Below are 18554 nucleotides of genomic sequence, written 5' to 3'. Positions count from 1 at the left end.
CCTCCAGTTCCCTCAGAGGGGCTGTTGTCTGGAGGAACTGAGCCAAAGAGGCTCAGGATTTGAGGCCCCAGGAGAAGAATAAGAGTAGAATGCTATGCTGAAAAGGGGAGAATTGAAAGTTTGCACGCTGCATGGTGAGCACCTTTTTGCTCCTCCAGCTCCAGAAGGGCAGCCAGGCTCATTTCCTTTAGACAGGCTGAGGACCCTGCACCGGGGAACCTGCACTTCTCCAGAGAGAACGTCCTGGCTTGCAAACACTTGACCCCACCCCCTAAACCCAAGCGAACAATGTGATGGATTCCCTAGCCTCTGTCTCTCCACTCACGCACACAGCAGGGGAAGCATGTGGGGGGCCCAGACTGAGGCACTTGAGGAAGCACTTACTCCTAGTGCACTTACAACCCGAGTTGCACTTGCCCGACTCTGAGTAGGTGTGTGCCCTCTTAAGCCTGGGTCCCGGACATTCTGCTCGCCTCACCCTGTCCTGGCCCTGGCGTCCAGCCAACTCTGTAATGTTCCAGTGTTGAGAGTGGACAACCAAGAATGGCCAGGTATTTGAGGAAAGCTCCCAATATCCAAGAGACACCCCATGACAAAGAAAAGAGAAGCTCAGGACTGCAAAGAAACGATCCTGTTGGCATCCCTGGAGAGAAAAGAAATGTTACATCTGTTAAAGAAAAAGGGGGTGGACATAATGAAAAAAGAACATAAAAGTGATCTTGGAAATTAAAAATATGATAGCAAAAACTAAAAATTCAGGAGAAAACATGGAGGATAACACTGTGGCATATCTTGGGAAGGAGAACAAAGGGACAGAAACAATTAAAGTGATCATAGAAAGGAAAAAGGTCAGAGTCAACCCAGAATAGCCGATCTCTGAGGAACAGCGGCTCCGAGCAGGAAGAGGAAATTATTGGAAGTACTGAAAATGCAGATGCCTGGGGCTCGTCACTTGAGAGCTCTGATGGCAAAGGTCAGTAGGTTGAATGAATGCCTTAACGTGCTGTCTTTCCTCCAGCTTCTTGGAAGCGCCGAGGACGAAACCCAGGAAAAGCAGAACTCCAGAACGGATGAGCCTGTGCTGGCAGTTGCCTGGGTGGAACACGGGAAGGTCAGTCGTGGGAAGGGGCGGCAAGGATGGGATAAGTGTGCTCACGGCCTATTTTGAAAGTGGGAAACGGCTCCACATTGGCACTCAGGGCTTACAGGAAATGGAGACAATGCGGCTGCTAAATGAGTCCCTTAAATATTGACATGACTGGTCCTAGTGTGACTTGTTTAGTAGGAAGTGGAAGAGGAAGCAGAAATAGACCAAAACAAACATGTGCTCAAGATGAATGAAGAGAAACACATCCTCTCTGGGCCCCTCCACCCCTGTGAAAACATGGCCATGCGCCTCTGGGCAAGTGTTTTCTCACGTTTCGATTGTCATGGTCACGGTCATGATTTAGCACATTCTGGACCTCTATCTGGGTTTGTCCGTGGGACCGAATGCTGGGACATATTTTGTGTTTACGTTGTCACAAGTCTGCAGGGGTAGGAAGTTACTGCTCTCCCTCATCAGAAACTGGAAAGAAGCATGTAGCGGGTGCCATTTGAAAGATGAGGGAAGTGTGTTTAGACTACTACCAAGATAATAGGAGAAACTGAAGCAACCGCTTAGGTAATTCAGAACAGATACTGTATTTCTGAAGTTTGAGGTAATTGAGGCAAAAGTCAGTACATTCTGATGCAGTTGGAGGCTCGCTTTAGCTCTCTGCTGTGCCTTTTCTGCGTGGCGTGGGCAGCTGGGGGAGTTAAACCCCTTGCAAAGAAGTCTGATCACACAGGAATGAAGGGAGTGCAGCAAAGAAGTTTTGGGTCTCTCTCTTACTGCATGAGGAAAAATGTGCTATAACAGTTAACTCACTCAAGCTGCACGCGATGTTAAATAAAAATTTTTCTATGTAAAGTAAATTCATGATAGCCTACCTGTGCTGATGGAGAGAATATTTCTAGAGACACATTAGAACTGGCACATCGAGAAAGGTCTGTTCATATTGTATTTGTCTACCCTCACTATGCTAAATACATTTAGAATTAGATTGCGTTTTGTTGAAAAATTAAAATTATAGGCATTTGTTAAATGAAATGATAAAAATTCGTATTCTCTATTTTGATTTTCTATTGTATTCTTTATTAGACTGCACCTTCTGTTTAAAACTTTGCACCCCAAAATCAACAACGCGTTGGTGTTTTTAATACTTCTATCAAGATTCACAGTGGTAAGGAAATATATTTGATAATAACGTATTGCTTAATAAATTCTCAAAATGGGAAGTACTGTTCTAATATGAAATCATGAAACTTAAGCAAGATTTCAAGCAGACATTTGCTAGAGTAAAGCAAAATACTAATTGCCCGTGTCACAATGACAAACTCTAGGTCATCTGAAAACTTCTTCAAGTGGGTTGATTTAGCAACATCCTGCAAAGCTCTTCAAATGTGAAAGAACTACTGTGCTTTACCACAGCCTCCGGATGGTTATTAACCGTGACAGACATTTATGAGTCAAGCCTGGACCAATAATAAGCCAATTATAGAAAGAGGCCACCAGCAGAATCTGGCGAGAACTCTGCTACTAAAGTGTAACTTAATTACTATTCTATTCTGTTAAGAGCTATCTTAAAAAGCATGATGAATTCTGATTAACTGATAAGTTTAGGCCCCAATCCCTTTCTACACAGATTTAATATGACACAATTAGGCAATGAACTGCAGCAAAGAGATAAGGCATAATAGTTCTTCAGGTACTAGGGAACAGGATATATAATCACTGGGTCTTTTTGGAAACCACCCTAGCCTTCACCTTAATTATTTTGTTTTGGGAAAAAATGCATGCTATTTTTTACTTGGTAGAAGTGGTGATGGTATCAGTTTGCTTTACCTTTTTAGAGGTTTTTGACTTTCTTTCAAGGACTTCAGACTGTCCAAAGGTCAATAAAAGTGCTCGATGGAGAGCATTTTAGTCATGTTTTTATAGTTTGAGTATTGTTAGTTGTTACAGCTCAAAGTATCTAGATATAGCTTCTCAAATCAAAAACTGAATTAATATCATGTGGGTTTTTTGTTTTTGTTTTTGTTTTTTTTTTTATAGAGAAGGAAGGGAGGGAGATAGAGAGAGAAAGAGAGAGAAACATCAATGTGCGGCTGCTGGGGGTCATGGCCTGCAACCTATGCATGTACCCTGACTGGGAATCGAACCTGCGACACGTTTTTTTGTTGTTGTTTTAAATAATGTGAATTATTTTAGATGGACCGACTGACTCATGATTTCATTGCCTCTTCTTTTATGTCCACTCAGCTTACCGATGAACAAATCCAATCAACTTTAAACAATGGAAAAACTAAAGGATGCTTCATGCTCATGGCTGGCTGGACTAACTTTGTAAGTCAACCATTGTACTGCCCTGATGTGTCCACTGCTGACTCAGGCTATCACGGTCTTAGGGAAGGATTAAGGTTTTCTCCCAAAATCCAGGCCTGCCTGGCCAGTGGTCATCTTTTGTTATGAGATTGGCTGGAGAGGACTCAGAAGCTTTGTGGGCTTGACAGCGTCCAGTGAGTTGGCTGACAAAGGTAGAGGATAAAAAGAGCCATCTAGAACCTCCGAATAATAGGTATGTGTATCACGGGATTTTTAGAAGTAGCGGTGGTCATGAGTCACTGCTTTTAAACTTGCTCACTTTTCAATTACATAACAGAGATATTTTAGTAAAATACATGGTTATATTGCAAAATAATTATCCACCCACTATAGCAATTCCAATGATACTGCTTTGGACATGAAGTGTATCGATACTGTTTGTAGCCAAATTCAATACAGATACTACAACAATCATTTTTCCACTCAAGAGCTTGGGATTTTTTGCTCTTTTTTAATTCTGGGGGAGGAAAACACTTGCTGTAAAATCAAAGTCTTTTCTTAAGATGGGATGATTATGCAGAACATGAGATCTCTCTCTCTTTTTTTTTTTTACTAAAGAGAAAGTACTTTGAACTTGTTGGATGATGACACATCAGCATTTATTTCTGATGAGCTTCTCAAGAATACAAAATAAGTTTGAATTAAAATTCTTTAAAACTTTTTATGTAATATTCACCCTTCAGAACTTTAGGCAGCCTGGAGAAATAAAATCTTCACTCTAATAATCTTTCATCTTTCTAATTTAATTGGTATATATTTTCTGTCTCCAAGGGGATGACCATACCTGACCTTAGAGAAAGGACATTGGGATTCGATACCTTGATGGAAGGGTTTAGAGAAGGTGCTGGTTATTATTTCACGGTAACAGGCGAATAGCTTCCTCTCAGAGAATTTATATTCCCTCTGATTTTCTAAGAAGTATTGCTCAGTTCAGCAAAATTGTCACAGTTTTCCAGTTACACCTCTTCTTTTGTTAGCTGTTCAATTAGGATGTTTATGGCTCAACAAGAGGATCTCAGGTGGCAAGGAGGTAAGTGATGAACACACTTTCTTCATTAAATAAAAATAAAGTAGTTAAAGAAAAAGAAAATCAAACTAGCTAAGATGATTACAAGGTCTCAGGAAACTCTGCCATCTCAGAGGCCAAGCAAATTCCCATCTTATAAAAAATTCTGCAGACTTCCTCTTACGCTAAGCTGTTGAGTTCAGAATAAAGGAAGAATGCAATTCAGTGACCTGAAAGAAAAAAGAAACCTGTTTGGCAATGTTTAAGGAAATATGTGGACATGGCCTTCATTCTGTGCACAACACTAGTTTGGAATTTTAATACAAAACACGTCTTCCTCAATGTGCAGTTTGGAAGGGAGGGCGTGCGGTGGGCTGGAGTTTTCTTAGCTCAGCTTTGGGCTTGGGGCACTGGACCACCTGCATTCTTGTCCTTGACCAAGGAGTTTTGTCGCCACGTACAAATCAGGTCATTTGAGTGGCCTTAGTTTTCTCACTAGCAAAGGAAAGGATAGGACCTTACTGACTATTTCATTGATCTCTAAGGCCATTTTCACCCTATTATTTAAAAAATTCCATGATTTTTATGGCTAGTTTTTTTTTTTCTCAAAACTATTTTTCAGATCAGAGCTTCTTTGAGATGTAGTATATTTTGCACTAAAATTATATATGGTTGCCTTTCAATCATCTGAAAAAACAGACTCAGGTTTATGGCAACTTCATTTTTAACCATCCTGAAAGTGAGGAGTTGAACATCAGTAGACTCAGGCTAGATCATGAACTGAGGCTTTCTAACCTTTGCTCTTCAGAAAGTTTTATCACAGAAGTGTTTTTCGATGAAGTTTCAGGCAACATGGTTGAAGTCCTCAGAGAATAACAGGCCTGAAAAGGAGCGAAATAACTTCAAACCACCACCTCCGTCCTGATAAACACCTTCGACTGCCAGAAATTCTCACAAACCGTTTCATAGATACAGGCCTTGATCTCATCATCCTTCCAGGAAAAAACAAACAAAACGTGGGTGAAATAACCCTGCGGCTCCCTCACAGCGCCTGAGACAGTGCTTGCGTTAGGGAAGCTCGAGTGTGAAAAAACAATGCGGATTTCCTCCCCGTTTGGCAGGACAAAGCAGTTTTCAGATAAAGTCCATTGACTGGGGAGAGACAACAAACTTCCGTGACCTTGACTGAACTTCCCCCGTGGTGAGGAGAAGCCAGGGGACACATTCCCAGAACCACAGCCAAGGATGGAGGAGGCAGCTCCAGGAGCCCGGGGGAAACAGCTGAGGAAGGACCACGTGCACCTGTGCACGCCGGCAAGGCAGTGAGTGGGGAGATAATACGTGCTACCAGACAGCAAGTGGCCTTGAGTCCCCGTAGGCTCCTTCCTGTGTTACATAACATCCTAACGAGGCTACAGCCAGAGCCCAAACAGCGTTTACTGAGCTGTGAATTGCACTCGCTCCACAGCCCGGATGAAATGATGGTCAGTCAATTTTTACTACGCCCGCGGTGCAGATCGAACGGCTTGCACAGCCCAATGAAAATGACGGTCGATTGTTTCCACATCAAGTCTTGTGCTCTGATTTCCCCCGAAGTATCCAACTGGGTTGTCAGCTTCAATCTCCTTCTCTCCTTTGGTTTAGAGGATTCAAAACCTCTTTATATTCAGGGAGAGTTAGGAGGAAGGGGAGGGGAAATAGGGTAGCAGAAAAAGAAAATCTGCAAACTGGGCAACCGGGAGGGAAATTTATAAGAATAATTGGTTTAAAAAAGTACTCCTCACGCCCTGGCCAGTGTGGCCAGCGTGGCCAGTGTGGCTGGGGCCTCGTCCTGTAACCCAAAGAATGCAGGTTCAATCCAGGGTCAGGGCATATACCCAGGTGGTGGGTTCAGTTTCCCCATCTGAGAGCATAGGACCCCCGTCTGGGCAGGTATGGGAGGCAACCAATTGATGTTTCTCCCTCCCCCTCCATCTCTCTCTAAAAGCAATGAAAAAATTGTCCTCGGGTGAAGATAAAATAATGAGAAATAAAAAAAAATTACTCCTCATGGATCAGATTAATTAATCAACGTCAAAAGCAGGACAGTCGTGTTCTTAGTTACTCAACAAATGTTCATTGACTGCTGAGCGCTTGCTACAGCCCAGAGGGGAGCTTGTGTCTCAGACTGTCTCCCTCCTTCAGGACCAGGTTCAACACACCACCGGCCTCCCCTTGGGCTCCACCCTCTGCCTCCGCCCAGGTGCTACTGCATCCGTGCATCCTCTCAGGCTGGTGTCCTAACTCCACCGGCTCTTCTTACTAGTTCACTGACTCTGCTCTAGACTCTGCTTTGGGCCCCCTCTTGTCTCTGCCCTTTCCTTGAACGTGAGGACTAGATTAGCAACTGCTGAAATACATTCTCCTCAAAACCCTGTTTTTCCCTTTTCTGTACCCACCTGCAAAGGTCCTCCTCTAGCAAGACTTTCCTGGCACCCGGGCTGCTATGGACTGAATCGAAACTCCTAAATTTCACATGTTGCAGCCCTAACCGCCAGTGTGATAGTATTTGAGGTGAGGCCTTTGGGGGTAAATAGACGTAGGTTTAGATGAGGGAGGGCCCTCATGATGGGATTGGTGCCCTTATATATAAAAAAAGACACCTGGGAGCTACCTCTCTGTCCCCCATCCCTCCCCATATACAACAACTCTCTCAAGTAAAGGGGAGCCTGCGCAACCCCCCCTCCCCCCGTGTTCGCGGCAATCGTTCCAAGCCCTCTTCCTATAGCTAACCTGCTCCCCTTTCTGTCCTTTCCTCCACGCCCCACGTCTCCTCAATGTCTTCCAGGTACCCTTTTAATCTGACCCCTTGATTCCAGAGCTTGTTTCTGGTCTCTGAGTCCTGACATAGAGCTCCCTCTTGTGGACGTTGGCTGGTATTTGCCCCATCAGTCTCCTTTAACCAGAATGGGCTGTGACCCACCCTATTTGTAAGGGAGGAGGCATTCAAATAATGATAACATAATAATATGCTGTACTAGAATTATGACTAAGGTATATTGGACATCAGGAAGGCCTCAGTCCATCTGGGAGAATCAGGCTGGGCTACGCAGAATTGTGAATGGTGAAGGAAAAAGGGGAGTTTTGCAGGCAGAGAAGAGGAAAAGAGAGTTAGGTCGTGGGCACAAAGCACTTTGGTAATCTGGTGGGTGGAGCTAGGAGACAGGCAGAGTGGGAATCAAAGCTCAAGCCAGGCTTCTGGTATCAGCAACTGGGTGCTGTGCCCAGGGTAGGGAACATTGAAAGTTAGGAATAGGCAGGGATTTCTCTTGGTTTAATGAAATATTTCTTCCTATATAATGACAATTGCTGCTATAATAAATATATATTTAAATACATTCTTGAATATTTATATTGTTTACTTTCAAAATAATACTTCAGCTGTCTGTAAAGGAGTTTCTCTAAAATCTTTTATCAGCATATAATTATTGGCTTTAGTACATTCTTAGAATAATAACCACATTTCTGGTTGATTATAACCATGTAATAATAACAACCGTATTCTTCTATAACATAGGCTTTTGTATTTGTCACCAAAAAACTTGGTACCTTTACACAATGGAATACTACACAATGGAAAGAAAGAAGGAGCTCCTACCCTTTGCGACAGCATGGATGGAACTGGAGAGCATTACACTAAGTGAAATAAGCCAGGCGGTGAAAGACAAATACCATATGATCTCACCTATAAGTGGAACCTAATCAACAAATAAGGGAGCAAAATAGAACCAGAGACATGGAAATAAAGAACAAACTGGCAGTGACCAGAGGGGAGAGGGGAGGAGGAGGATGGGGGAAAGAAGGAGAAGGGTCAAGTCAAGGAACTTGTATGAAGGACCCATGGACAAGGACAACAGGGCAGGGGGATAGAAAGTGGAAGGTTGGGGGGTGGGCAGAGCAGGGGAGATGAATGGGGGGAAATGGGGACAGCTATAATTGAACAACAATAAAAATTTTTTTTAAGAATGTGTTCAGCTTCTTTGAGGTGCATGCCCTGTGGGATCTTGAGATAGCAAAGACCATGATAAGCTGGCCCCACTGGGTGCAGGTGTGCAGGAGAATTTGCAACAGTGACCCTGGCCTCTGTTTCGTTCCATACTGGGGGTTGTTAGTAGCCCCTGCAAAGTGTATCTCATCTCGGAATGGACGGAGCTGAGTGCGCTGAAGAGCATCTGCAACTGCTAGATCGTGCCATCGCTGAGCAGCATTTTCCCAGGCTCTGAAACGGTGACACACCCCAAGCACTTGCAGCGAAGTTCAAGGATGTGGTGAAAGGGTAAAGAGAGTGAAGTGTACGGTCTTTGAACGTCCTTCAAAACCCGTGACTATACCCTTATCTCACCTAAACACTCATAACAATGTCTTAATATTTTCAAGTAAATAAATAGGGCAGATTCAAATTTCATTTGTCTCGTGATTTTTTAAAAGGTGGCGTATTCCTGAAACAAGATTTAAACGAGGTCCACATGTTGCGTTTTGTTTATATTGGAGTGTGTTTTGAACGCCGTGAAGAATTATCCAAGGGAATGAATGGCCTGCACAGGCAAGGGCGTTCTCCGGTTTGTTTTGCTATTGTTGTAGTTGTTCTCTATTTTGATCACACAGAGCCTGGAACAGTGCTTAACCCTTAACGGGTGCTCAACAAATACTTGTATACGGGACAAGTGAAAGAATGGGGTAGGGAGGCATTTCAAACTGAGGGGGGCAGAAGCGAGCACCAAGGTCTGAAGACCTTAGAAATCACAGTTGCAAGGTGTTTCTGACACCATCTTTGGGTCCTGCAATCTAACTCAACTCGGACACTGTTTATCAGGAGACAGCATCGGATCCCACAGGTAGAGAATGCAGTTGCATGAGATTGCTCCCCGCCCCCACCATGCACGCACTCACTCCAGACAACAGTTCAAAGGTTAGGATGACACCTGACTTCTTACCAAATGACTATTAGGAAAGCTTCTGGCCACCTACACCTTGGGTTTGGTTAATTTGCTAGAGCAGCTCACAAAACGCAGAGAAACATCCCACTTGCTAGATCACTCAGGGACAGCCAGACAGAAGCTGTGCACAGGACCGGGTATTTGGGAAGGGCCCGGGAGTTTCCATGCTCTCAGAATGCGTCACTCGCTGCATCTCCAAGTTTCAACCAGCTGAAAAGCTCTTCGACTCCCATCCGTCTTGGGTTTTCAGGGAGGTTTTATTACATGGCTATCATTGACTAAACCTTTGGCCACTGGTGATTGATTCGACCCCAGCTCCTCCCCTCTCCTCAGAGGTGGGACTAAAAGTTCCAACCCTCTAATCACCTAGTAGGTTCCCCTGGCCACCAGCCCCCACCTCCTTAGGGGCTTTCCAAGAGTCACTTCATTAACATAACAAGACATCTTGACCTCACTCTTCACTTAGGAAATTCCAGGGGTTTTATTAGAAATCACAATTTTGTAACAGTGTGTTTTGGGAACTGTCCATTTCATATACCGCTGGAGCATACAATTTGGGTGATGGTAAGTGATGCGCTGGGACCAAAGTAGGGGCCGTGTCGTGCACTGCTAAGCGGGGTGATGAAGAACTTTCAGAGGGCTTCTAGGAGGGAAGTGACATGATCAGATTTGCCGTTTGGAAAAGCTGGGTTTCCAGCGATGCCCGAAGGGCTAACAGGTCCCTTGCAGAGGGCGTCACATTCACAACAGCACCGATCAGGCAATGCAAATTAATTAAAGGGAAATGTCTATTGCAACATCCCCAGAAAGTCTCAGGAGGAGATCTCATGCGTAGCCGAGTGAACCTCTTCACAGTTCCTCTCCAAAGTCTCTCCTGCTAAAATCTCTTGTGAGTTCCCACAGGCTGTCTTGAACATTTCACCTTTTGCCTTTTGCTCATCTATTTGGTTTCATGACACAAGCTTCTCTAGGACCTCCAGGACTTACCTGGGTGACGGCGAATAAGGCCCTTTTCCCCAAAGAGTGCAAATCCTAGTTGTTACACGTGAGAGGGGTCTCTTCCTCTCCCAGAACCCAGTTCTGCCACAGACTTCAAATTCTGTCCTCAATGCCTCGGCAGTATGTACGGGTCATTGGCATGTCACTCACTGCTGGAGCCTCGGATTTTTGCCTGGTGTCTCTCTCCACTGGTAGTGAGGGAGCAGCCTGGGGCTCTTCTGAAAAGGACGCTGCTGGCCAGGAGGGGAGACCGGGTGGTGTCAGACGGGAAGCCACAGGAGGACTCCCAAGAAGCTGTTGTCTGGCAGAACACAGATTTTAGAAAAGCACCCTTTCAGGGTGAAACTTGTGTTCCAGGGACTGGACTGTGGAGGATACAGTTTAGAGTAGTCAGTGGCAGAAGAGTGATCACATGTTCTGAGCCAGTCACTTTCTATTTGTGTAAGTATTTGAGAGTCTATGAACTGGTGTTACAGTATTGAAACCTTGGTACTTATTTTAGAATTTTTATAAAGCAGCACGGGCTTCCTAAAATAAGTCTTTATAGACAAATTATGAGGGCTTTTTTTTTTCCTTTTCTAGGCAGCTGCCGCCATATTATGTTTGCTTTTATTGGATTTCTTTTTAAAGCCTATTTAGAAAAATGCTTCTATTGAAAAACCTTTGGGAGAACTCATATGCTAAAAAATTCTGAGTATTGCTGTGGAAGATCCCAAAATATCCTCTGATGAATGGCGACAAGGAGAATTTCCTTAGGTTTAGAATTAGCACAAACTTGAATTGCTTCAATGTGACAGATTATCAAAGCAACCTTTTTGTAATTCAACTGAAATTTAAGAGCTCTTTTTCCAATGACTGTTCGAAGAAACAGATGGGCAAATACTGAATTTGGAGTTTAAAAACCGTGCACATTACAATAAAATAAGACCATGACTTCCCCTGCTGCCTTCCAGTGCCCACAAAGGCCTTTGGACATTTTTAAAAGATACCAATTTCAAACTATTATTGGTTGCTTATTAGATTCATGTTACTCTATGACACAATTCATAAAGAGAGAATAAGATGTGAAATAGACCAATCATAGGCTTTGTCCACGTGCTTAGCATTTCTGACAATTATGTAGAAATTCAAGTGATTAACCGATTGTTAACACAACAATGATTTCAGCTGCCCCGTAGTTTCACAGTTTCACAGATGACATAAAGCAACTTGTCCAAGGTTAGTGGCAGCGTGGAACCTGGGACCTCACCACTTCCATCTCTCAGGGGGATGCTTTCTTTTCTTCCCTATATTCTGCCTCCACATGCTTTGCTTTGCTTTTGAAACAAGTACTGAAGATACACGGATTTGTTCCTTTTCCAAGGGTCCGATGGAAGAGGCTCTTGCAGGATTTGCATAGGAACCTGGATTGCATCCTTGAGGTGATGCGGAGTTGCTGGGCACACTTATACTGCAGGAGGCTTTAATATCCAAACCTCGCTATCTTTGGCTAATGTAATTTATGTCATCTCTCCAGTTCTTCATCTCTTCATTTTTACATTATCTGGTTATATAAATGTTCGACTGGCTCATCGTGTCATGTGGAAGTTGGTTCAGAGGTTCTTAAATTTAGATTTTAGACATATCGCAGCATATGTTTATACTTAACGGCTTTGAAGTCCTTTCTTCCACTAAAAAGGAAATAAATCGCAGAATGGTCTATAGCTTCTGGCCAGAATATTACTTCAACTGCTTTTCTGAGCAAGGATCTTTTTTCTTGAGTCTGGTACAAATTACGGTCCCTAACCCTGGATTTATTTTTATAGAAAGCTCAATTTATCTTAGAAACTACCGTTGACAGCAGTGAAAGCTAAGGTCAGAGAACCGAGGCACGGTGTTTCAATGGCAAGCACACTATCTTCCCGATTTTCAGTCAGATTCTGTGTAATCCATTGGATACTTCAGTGTTGTTACTGAAGATGATGAAGAGCCCTGGTCTAGCAGATACTGGAGGTTCCTGAGGGAACCAAGCCGTTTCCCAGAGACCTTGTAAGTTAACAATAGGATGTATCAACCTCCTTCCATTTTTTTCCACTCTGGATTGTGTTCAAATTGGCAAGCCCTCAGGAGAGATAATCTTATGAATTAATCCGCACCCACTCGTTTCCATCGATCAAAGTAATGTAAATCAGCAACCCCCAGAGCTACTCGGAACAAAGTGAGCACTGTGCTTGAGCCTTTTATATACACTCTTCTCTTGAAAATACATACAAGGGGGGGACCCAACAAAATCAGAACTATCTTCTGGGGGCAGACCCCTAGTGGTCCAGGCTCCCCCTGCTGGGTGAGTGTTCTAGGAACCCATCTGTATCAGTGTGCCAGCTGGCATTGTTGTGAGAGGCTGTGTTCCGTGAAATTTTTTGAAGACTCTTTCAACGCAGTTGTCCATTTCATGACGGGTGATTTACAAGCACACCTGCCCACACAGCACTGCATGTTCAGCAGTTTTTGGCCAAAAAAACTGCATGAGCCCTGGGCCCCACCCTCCTGATTCACCCCATCTCTCCTGGGGCACTTTTTTTGTTTGTTTGTTTCCCTGGATGATAAAAATCCTCAAAGGGAAACCTTTTGCCAATGTGAAAGAGATAAAATAAAAAACAGCACAAGCACTACAAGGCATCAAAATTGACAAGTCCAAAAACTGTTTTGAGCCATGGAAAAAACATCTCGATAGGTGTATTGCATCAAACGGAGAGTCCTTTCAAGGTGACTGAAGTTTAAACATGTAAGAATAAATACACAATTTTTTATAAATAAAGTCCAGGTTTTTTGGGTCCGTCCTCACATACTATATTCAATGTATAGGACAAAGAGAGGGTTCTACAGCGAATGGCCAACATCTGCATTCAGGTTCATCATGGGGCGTCAATGCTGAAGGGGGCTCCCCCTGGGGTGTCAGTGGCATTTAGACAGCTCAATTCTTGGTTGTGTGGGAGGCGCCCACACAGACATTAGCAGCTCTGGCCCCTGACCACCAAGTACTCGGTGACACCCACCAGCCAGCAATGTGACTCCCCCACCTCCGTTTCCGAGTGTCCCCTGGAGCGGTGGTTTCCTCTCATGTGGCCGTGAGATGACAACCATCCTCCCTCTGCACAAACGTCGTTCCGCAAGAACCCCAGAGAAAAGATCTTAACCTTTTTGTCCAAGGCAGAAATTCCTAACCAACCTACTTGGCTGACTAGTGAACAGAGCCCTCGGGGCTGCTGCCCGAGTGAGGAAAGCCGAAGGTTCCTTGGAACCCACCCCCCTTCCTCCCACAAACTGAGCCACGCGATGCATCCATGTAGCCTGTCATGGAGCTGCCATAGAGCAAGTGGTCCCTATACTTCACTATGCTATGCATCACTGGGGGCGCTGCTTACAATGTAGATTTTGATCCAGAAGGTTTGAGCCAGGGCCCAGAACTCACATTTTACAGAATCACTCCAGACAAATGTGACTCAAGTTGCTACCTTGAGTCACATTTCCTATAGATATCCTCCCTTAGGAGATTTCAGCTCCAGGAAAACTCTTCCAGACTGACTGGCAATAGACGTCCCTTTAATAACAGCGTGTAGAAGACAGGAAAGGTTCTGGTGTAAGCTGAGGGCAGTATTAGAGGGAGATGCGGTGGTCTTGTCTTAGATGTGTCCTTTGGCAGTGGGTCAAGGCTCAGACCTGCCTGAAGGGAGAGAAAATAAACAGCCTGGTCCCCGGGAGGGGCCGCAGTGTCTGAGACCTCTGTACCTTCTCCAGAGAAAAGCCTTGTTGAAATCATGGGCATGTCCTCAGCCCACAAACGGTGTGCACAGCAGGGTAGAGCCATACAGCTGCAAGAGAGAGAAGACAGAATGTTAGCATGAGCTTTAAGAGGACAATAAAGAAATGGGAATTAAGGGTAGGTTTCAAGAAAGAACCAGGGATCTTATGAGGGATTTTTATTTGGAAGGAGAATTGTTCTTTAATCTCTATCAATCTTTTTATTTCATACAAATCCAAAAGAAACCCTTACGTATCCTGACTCAAAGTTTCTCCTAGGCTTGGATCTCAGAGACTTTTGTCTGCACATGAACTGTATTTTTTTCTAAAAGTGTGTGTAATTTTAAAAATAATAGCAACCATGTATAGAGCACCATGTACCAGGCACTTCACATATGATATCTTGTTTTCAAAGATACAAATGATTACTCTGTTCCATGTTACAGGTAAGAACAGTGCGGTTCAGAGAGGTTAAGCAACTCGCCCCAACGCATGGCTCTGGACACATCCAGGTTCAAATCCCGAGTGTGGTTGACTCTGAATCCTGTGTTCCTAACTCTCTGTCTCACTTCCTCTTTAAAATGTTACCCTGATATCTGCTAAGAATTAGCATGTGTCCACCTTGTCACAGGTGAAAACAGAGCAGTGCTTCTCCAAGTGTGGTCCTCAGAGGAGAAGAATCAGCAATGCTCGATAACTTGTTAGAAATAAAGGTTCTCTGTCCCTACCCCGGACTTACAGAACCAGAGACTGGGGTGAGACAGGGCTGGGCAAAACCATTTGCATTCAACCAATGCTCCCTGGGATTCCAGAACACAGAGCTTGAGGATGGAGCGGCCCTTATCACTGTCTAAGCTGGTGACAGGTCACACTGTGTTCCAGGGACCAGCCCAGGGAAGGTTTCTCACCCTCTCGGGTTCCCCAGAGACCAGGTCAACACTGGGCAGCCTGCAAGCCTTCTGTGGATTTTGTTTTGGTCTGAAACGCTGTCATCTCAGTTTACACTGGTGAAGTAAACAGGCCAGGCTGGAATGAAATTCGACCTGGTGTGACCTGGGTGTCGTGGCGGATTGCCAGAGGTTGCTATGAACCTTTGGGACATCTTTCGTGTTGCTCCACGTCTGCTGTGGTCCACAACAGGAAGCGGAAGTTCTAAACTACCAGGAAGCCAGCTCCTGGGATTTCCGGACTCTCGGAGACCACAAGTGGTGGAAGAGACAAATCTTTCTTGTTCGAGTTCCAAATCTAGGTGCACAGGATCAAAAGTCTCTTCCGTACGTAGCAGCATCCTAAACTTTGATGCTTAAACAAATAAACAGCTTCGACCTCTGCTCTACTAGTTGTAACACAGGCAGGTGACGGAGACAGAGATAAATCAGCCCCAGGAATGAGGAAATTTCCCCCCTAACAGCCAAAGGGAACAATACTTAAGATTCTGATTGCCTTCCTTTTTAATCTTCTAAGGTACAGGTGATTAAAAACAACAACAACTTTTAATACATTGGAGATTGAAGGTCTTAAAATTTGAGTGAACCAGAAGGAAAACAATTTCCACAAACCAGTTCTTTCATTACAATAAAAAAAAAATTAGCAGAAGAGCTTGAAGGAATTACCCTGCCAAGAATTTGAGCTGTGGTTGAGTCTAGTTAATGTAATTAATGTTTGTTATATGCTCTCTAAAATAAGGCATATGGAAGTAAGAAAAAACAGTCATAAAAGATCAAACCTTATTTCCTATTTATTATTTAGGTTCAAGTTTTCTCTTTCAATTGTTTTTTTTGTTTGTTTCTATAATGGAGAGGAATTATTCACACTACCAGAAATCAAAGAAAATCTAGATTACTTTTTAAATAGTGAAAGTTCTAGATGAGTAAGCCTGGAGGGTAATTTGTGAATTAAACAAATCCATTTGGTGTGTAATTGAGGAAAGTAATAAAACCCACTCATCTGAAAAGGAGGTGAGGGTTTCTCCTGCCACTGGGCCCCCTTGACAAGCTGGTCCCAGCACCACATACAAGTGGAATAAATCTAGAGGGTATTTGAGTCACACTCGTGGTTTAGAATCACTGGAACCTCTAGTCTGGCACTATTCTCTGTCAGCTTTAAGGGAATTAGCCATAAAATATCTGGGCTACAATAATTACAGGTAGCCTTTATTAAATGTACACATGATCAAGTAATGTAACAATAATCTTCCTTCTTTCCACCTAAAGCTTGATATGTCTAATCAGTGTCTCTGCTTTGCTGGCTGACGACGGGCTGCTTAGAGCTTCCTGAAATACTTGCACGCTCCATGTACTTCTAGCCCATCTAAAACAACACCAGCACACAGAAGCCGTAAGTTTTACTCTAGCTTAACGTAAGTCCATGTTTTTGATACAACCTGAGAACACGGGCAACGCTAATCTTAAATCAGAAGTTCTGGATTCTAAATTGAGTTTGGTGAATCTTTGCTTTAGATCTCCACCTTGTGGTTAGATGTTTAAATTGTAAATTCCAGGATTTTTTTTGTTTTTATCCTGGTTTGTCAATTGTTCTTAAAAGGAAGTCAGAATGGACATTGTCTGAAACTACCGTGGTGGAGATGGCATTGTGTGAAAACAACTGACTTTTGACTGGGTCGTTAGAAATGTGTAAATCAGATTTAGCTTCCTTCTGCATGAATTTTCTCTGCGAGGCACTCGCTTGCCACTCGCTTGCCACTTTTGGTTCAACTGCTGTGGGAGATTAGTTTTGGGTTTCTTAGGGATTGGAGAGACTTTTGGAGACCATCTCCTGAGTGAGTGCTGGTATAGAAGGAGCCACAAAGCGGAATCTCATCAGAAGTATCTCCCCTGCCTTAAGTAAATTCCAGTGAATGAACAAGAAGGTTAGGGATATTAGGGATAAAGCTTACAGCCCCAGAACACGGGCACAAACGCGAGACAGCCTTCCTTCACCATGTGGTTTGACATTGCCTAAGAAAACACACCAGCGACAGCTAGAACACCCGGATTTCGTTTTCTAACCCCCACACCAATACAGAAAAGCCATGTGCCCTCCTCGGGCATCCATGGGTGCTCTGCGCAGCTTCGAAGACCTTGTAGTCCCAGCTCAAAATCCTGCTAGGGCGGCCTGCTGCGCAGGGGTCAAGGCCGAGCTCGGGGTTTACTGAGACTGAATTTATGTATTTAGTTAAGAAGACACAAAATTTTATCATACTCGCTGGCTTACATATCACCCTTGGCTCTTGTCTTCCCTGCCCACACTCCGAGAGCAAGTGGTGACTCTACCTTAAAAGCAGACCTCACATCTGACAAGGATCCCATTAGAATGTGTCAGGTTCCCATCACTTCTCTGCTTTAAAACCTTCTAGGATGCCCCTCCCCCTACTCAGAAAAAAAGCTCAAGTCCTCACAGCGGCCTCCAAGACTCACTCTTCCAGGCCATGTTACCTCCCCAACGTCAAGTCCGCTGACCACTGACCATCAGGTGCCCCCCTTCCGCCGCAGCGGCCTCCAGGGGGCGCTCAACGCAGAGCGGACCCCGAGTCCCCGCTCCCTCTGCCTTCCAGACCCACCCCGCGCGCTTCCTCGCTTTTCAGGGTCACTCAAAGTTTGTTTCATTTTTAGCCACCCTATACAAAACGGTAACACGGCCGATCTCGCTTCCCTGCTTTATTTTCTTAGCCCTCGTTCCACATTGTATATGTTTCCCTTGTTTGTCTCACATACAGCGGTCCCCTCCTGTCTGCGGTTTGCTTTCCACGGTTTCAGTTACCCACAGTCGGTTGCAGCCCCAAAATATTAAATGGCAAATTCTAGAAATGAACAATTTATATGATTTGTATTGCGCTCTGCTCTGAGTATGGTGATGAAACCTTGCGCTGCTCTGCCCCTTTGCCCCCAGGACGGGAGCCACCCCTCGGTTCAGGGTTCACCCGCGCTGCGCAGGCTGCCTGCCCGTTCATCACTCAGCAGCGTCTCAATGGTCAGATCCGCCATCGGAGAGCGCGCGCGAGAGACCACGTTCACATAACTTTTATTTCAGTATCCTGTTATAATTGTTCTATTTCATTATTAGTTATTGTTGTTAAGCTCTTAAGTTAGACTTTCTCGAAGGTATGCACATATAGGCAAATATGTACAGTTTGTAGGGTCTGGTATTCTATGAGGTTTCACGTACCCTCTGGGGGTCCTGGGATGTATCGCCTGTGGATGGGGGCGGGGGGCAGGCGGAGGGGCAACTGTGTTATCCATCCCCCGCTGCAGAATGTAGTTCTGTGAGTAGAGGGGTTTTGCTTGTTCTGCCAACTGTTGTTTCCTGAGTGCCCGTGACAGTGCCCGGG

The 18554-nt window shown here is 44.4% G+C and overlaps 1 long non-coding RNA gene across 1 annotated transcript; it reads left to right on the top strand.

Annotated features, from left to right (window-relative positions):
- The first annotated feature begins 6471 nt into the window (after nucleotides 1–6471).
- On the top strand, nucleotides 6472–8916 carry LOC118498136. The gene is made up of 2 exons (XR_004900658.1): nucleotides 6472–7025; nucleotides 8476–8916. It is a non-coding gene; the product is annotated as an uncharacterized LOC118498136 (long non-coding RNA).
- Nucleotides 8917–18554: the final 9638 nt, after the last annotated feature.

Source organism: Phyllostomus discolor, chromosome 14 (assembly GCF_004126475.2).
Source record: "Phyllostomus discolor isolate MPI-MPIP mPhyDis1 chromosome 14, mPhyDis1.pri.v3, whole genome shotgun sequence".
NCBI classification, from domain to species: domain Eukaryota; kingdom Metazoa; phylum Chordata; class Mammalia; order Chiroptera; family Phyllostomidae; genus Phyllostomus; species Phyllostomus discolor.
Note: the sequence above shows the minus strand (reverse complement) of the source record. Positions and strands in the feature narration are given on the sequence as shown.